General features: G+C 41.3%; 1 long non-coding RNA gene across 1 annotated transcript in view; it reads left to right on the top strand.

The window, feature by feature from the left end:
* The first annotated feature begins 1,233 nt into the window (after positions 1-1,233).
* LOC116703136 (uncharacterized) overlaps positions 1,234-4,958 on the top strand; it is an 11,899-nt gene continuing 8,174 nt past the window's right edge. Inside the window, exon 1 of the long non-coding RNA XR_004335350.1 lies at positions 1,234-1,245. This is a non-coding gene — a long non-coding RNA (uncharacterized LOC116703136). The remainder of the gene's footprint in view (positions 1,246-4,958) is intronic.

Raw genomic sequence — 4,958 nt, 5'->3', positions numbered from 1 at the left:
TACGGTGATGAAAACTACTATACTGCTACTGTTGTATACTCTCGCAGAAGAACTATTTTATGTAAATTATGAAAAATGTGGTTAAAACCGATCAATTTTCTTGCAATGTATTAATCTTAAAGACAAATTATTAAACAAATATAATGTAAAAGTTTTGTACAATATGCTTCATCTAAAGTTTGTTTTGGGAAAATTCATGTCTTTCTGAGAGTATGATGAATACCCTCACACGCCATGCATTAAGATGACTATAACCACCCTCCTGCAGCTCCATAATAACAAAGACACAAGAGGGGATGTATCAAACTTCTCATCGCATACTTCCAAATATTAAACTACTGGAGGAAAGCTCCGCTTCTAGTTTCTTTGTTAGTTGTTTGTGTATGTTATGTTTTTGTCAAACTACTGTTTTCCAAGATCAAGAATTGAATATTTGGCAGCTGCTCAATGTATTGATTTGTTTATACTTTCAAATTGTTGTTGCCATGACATTGTACTTTACATTCATTTGCAGATGTTTAGCAACTGTATACGTTTGAGGCCAGATGGATCTACTATCGTCTTAGTCTTTGCTTTGTATTGTCTCTGTCTGCCGCCGCCTCGTTTTCGTTTTAGGTAGTGCTGTCAAGTGCTGGGAGTTAACATTTGCTTTGTTGGTGGCCAACCTTAAGGATTCCTTTCTCAGGTAGACTGTACAGTGTTTCAAAAAAGCAATCCAACCACTACTCCAAAAACATATTTTGGTAGAAGTCATTCCACTGGCAATAATGTCTAAGTGTTGTAGAGTCATAGAAAACCAACAGACCCAACAGTCATGACTTGCATGCTGCTCATTCTGTGTAATTGAATCTGTAGTTGAAAGGGGCATGTTCAAAATAATAGCAGTGGTTGTGTTCAATTAGTGAGGTGATTGATTCTATGACAACAGGTGTCAATATGGCCCACATTTAGTAAGGAAGTAAGCAAATATGTCCATGCTAGTTATAGTGCTTTTACTCTAAATACTCAGCAAATGGTTTGTTTCTAGACATTGCTCTGAGGAACAGCGGACTTGTTAAAAAATTGATTGGAGAAGGGAAACATAAAGAAGTGCAGAAAATATAGGCTGCTCAGCCAAAATTTTTCAAATTCCTTGAAATAGCATCCAAAGCCTGATGACGTGGGAAAAACTGTCAACTACCATTCAAATGGATCTAGGGTTGGAAGGCTCAACCATGATCACTCCTGGAAAATAAAGAACACATCGTTGATGTGGCTGAGCACAGTAAGACTCCATGTCACTTCTTTCGCTTGACGCAATGAAACCTTGACAGACTTGAGCGGCCATTTCAGGGTCAGTCATAGAGATGGGTCTTTGGCAAAACTTTATTGGGATATTAAGCTTGTACTCTAATCCCTCAGCTCGAGTCTTTTTTAAAGATTATTTGGGAATTTTAGGCCTTTTTTTGACAGGACAGCTGAAGACATGAAGGGAGATAGAGGGGAGAATGACATTCAGCAAAGGTCGCAGGTTGGAGTAAAACCCAAGCCCACCGAGTCAAGGAGCAACCCACACATGTGTGCGCCCGCTCTACCAATGTGGGCTGTCCGGGGGCGGAACCAGACACACCTCTCTTCTTTGTTTCTCCGCCAAGGTGTCCCTTGAGTCCTGCATTTGTAATTTCTCTGTAGCCTCTAGCTAAAACCATTCGCCAGTCGATAATGGTGTCACCAATGTGCATTCACAATATACAGTACTCTATTATGTTGATAATAAGGGTGATGTTTTTTTTTTTTTAGAGAACCCGTCTTAGCCTCTCCCTACCTTCTATTATGTGAGGAGTATGGAAGCTTATCAGCGTTAAAAGTAACTGTCTAAAGTCTGCACTACTTCATTTAAATGAGTCGCAATGCCCGCATCTCAACCATCTCTGTTGGCATCCCATTGTAAAGCAATTTAATAGGTATTCATGAGGTCTACCCCGCTTGAACCACATTAGTAAACATAAATTCTGCTGCTCTGAACAACGTCTTGAAACTTATATCAGTGATTAAATGATGTGTTTACCCAGGGTTAATTTTGACCCTGAGCGCTATGCTGCCCTCTCCCTCCTACGGGCTACTGGTGTAAATTACATCGGTATCTATTGTACATTTATCTGGAAAGACACGATTCAAGATCCACTTTACAGAGGAGGAAAGAGGAGGGTGCCTGTCTGTTCCCAACTTCAACATTACTTCGGTCCTTGTGTTGAGGCCTCTTCTCACTTGGTTAGTCCAGATCTGTGTGTTTGTGTTCGTTCCTAAGTGCTATAACAGAACCTTGGTTTGTGCCCCGTCTTGTGTTTGTGTTTGTGTGTGTGTATGTGTGTTTTTTATGTTTGTCTGTTTCTGCATGTGTGTTTTTGCTCCCTCCCTCCTTTTTGCTCACTGGGTTGCTTGGGCCTGGGACGCGTTCCTTTGTTCCAGCGTATTGTTTGTAACTGTTTTTAATGTTTTGTGGTTGAATTACAAATAAAAATAAAAACTTTATCACAAAAAAAGAAAAAGTTGAGGGAGATGAATTGCGGTTGCAACATTCCTTGAAAAAGTCGGATTTATAAGAATTTACATGCACAAAATATGCCCAGTTTTCCGCAAACCTTGCTGATGATGCATAACGCTCCCAGGCTTTGTAGACTGTGTTTTAGTGACCGCGATGGTAACACTAAATATCACATGGATAGAGTACTCTGGATGCAGAGCGCACAGCCGCATAAAAAAAAAAAACACCTGCGCCACTTATTACTATTATCAATTGTTATATTAATATATGTAATACCCTGATGAAGACATATGCTCCATCCACTACCTGTTTATTGGACTTAATTACCTATTGGGACAGTAAAAAATAGCGCCACAGTTCCCGATGGCCCGTGCATTGCAACCAATCAACAGCATGGCAAGATTTGTATTGCTCAAATCAGCGAAAGCACCTCGATCTCAAAATCACGAATAGTGTTTTTTCACAATTTTTCCCTTTCATGATTGATCTCAAGGGCTCCTTTACAAGGCTGGAATATTCATCGATTGATTGTATGGACCTTAAAGGACACATGGGACGGCCTTGGGAGGAGTGTGAGGCTCGTGCACAACCGCACAAGGTAACGCATCTCCGTATTTATAACGAGAGATTCTGAACAGGTTAGCACCGCATGGTGTTAGAAACAAATGTTGTTTTTGCTGACAACATTCGACTTTTTGGCGATCAAAATCTTTCAGAATACGAGCTACGCAGAGTTGTATAATGTGGCCCAGATGGATTGCAGAGTTAAAGGTGCTCTAAGCAAGTGTTGGGTGACGGCACTTCTTGTTGACGTTCAAAATATTTTCAAACAAACAAGGCTAGCTCGCCCCTCCCTCCTCCTCATCCCGTCCCCTCTCCCTCCCCTCTTGCTCTGCACACTAATCCGCAACCCCCACCCTCAATCCTTCTTGTTGTTATGGCTGGAACGCTGGAAGACTATTTTGTTGTTTGGTGGTGCAGGTTGCACATTTTTTTTTGTGGACCCTGGGCTGTCTACAGAGACCATGTTTTTTACAGTGTGTTCAGGGACAGCAGCTAGCGGATAGTGAATGTTTGTTGTATGTGACAAAAAAAGTTGTAGCCTAAAAAAACGTGTGACATCACTTAACACCTTTAAGACAACTAAGCTCAGTCATGAGGGAGGTTTCTTTGTGCCAACTGAAAGTAAAGCTTTCTCTCACTGTAACCCCTCCCCATCTGTCTAGTCGTCTATCAGTCAGTAGTCAATTATATGCTGATATGTTGATTCACACCTCTTCCTTGAAATAGGGTGTGAACTATCAAATCTCCACTTTCCTCTCGGTGAGAGCAAAAGAAAAAGACGCTGTTCTTTGTTCTTCGGTTGGGGAAAAAATGAAAGAACAGGATAAATTACAGTCTTAGAAAGATCTTTAGATCTTCAGAAACACTGAATTATCAATCTGACTATATATTTGGTGACATATTGTTCCATTTTGTACTATTTGAAAATTGCCTTTTTCAATCATCAATCAATATCTCTCAGGTTGACAAGTAATTGCCCAATACTGTATAATGGTATAACAGTATTTTTTTTTAAATGTTTGTAATATAGTGAGAAACATACAAAAAAGATTTAGGTTGCAATGCCACAAATGACTTACAGTAGATCTCCAAAATCTCCTAGCTGCATGAAGTTGAAAATGTCCCAACTAATCGCTCAGAGAAGATTTATTAATACATTATGTTAGGCAATGTACATGAAGAATAAACATGTTTTGGGGTGTGATGGTTTGATTGATTGACATGGGTCTCCATCACACACAGGCTGTGGATGCAGTCCACCTCACTCCTCACGGGTGCCCAGAGTTTGGATCTCGTAACTGTAATAGCTGACATTCGTGTTGGCAACCAACCATCCCCACAGAGACACATGGGGTGACGGTTTACTAGTCTGCAGTGTTTCACTGCCTTTTGCTTCAGCTTCACCTGACAAAAAGTGTAAGTAGGTATGAGGATGGTTGGATGGGTGCCGAATACCTACACGGAAGTTTTGGTGTGTGGGTGTGGCATGGCAGGCAGTAAAGGAAAAGAATCATCAATGGAAGAACTGTGCTCATGTCAGTTTTTGTCATTCTCTGTCCTTCTCCAGGCTGTCTTCTATTAGCAACCTCCTCTGGTCTCGCAGGCTTCTTGAACCATTTCTGTCCATAGGATGCATAATCCATGCCAAATGACCCGCCTCACATGAGGAGGACCAGCACACGCCACCACAAGAGTCCCAGAGAACATGGTCGAACCTACAACGTATCAACCAAATCACAGCTTACTCTCACAAGGCACAGCAGGACGTAGCTGGGCACCGCAGAGTGTAGCAAGATGAACATGGTATTGCAGCACGTGTAGCGGGACCATGGCGACAGCTGCTACCATGATTTTGGAGCCTCTCTGATCC

Source organism: Etheostoma spectabile, chromosome 15 (genome assembly GCF_008692095.1).
Source record: "Etheostoma spectabile isolate EspeVRDwgs_2016 chromosome 15, UIUC_Espe_1.0, whole genome shotgun sequence".
Taxonomy (NCBI): Eukaryota; Metazoa; Chordata; class Actinopteri; order Perciformes; family Percidae; genus Etheostoma; species Etheostoma spectabile.
The sequence above is the reverse complement of the archived record's forward strand: the minus strand, read 5'-3'. Positions and strand labels throughout refer to the sequence as shown.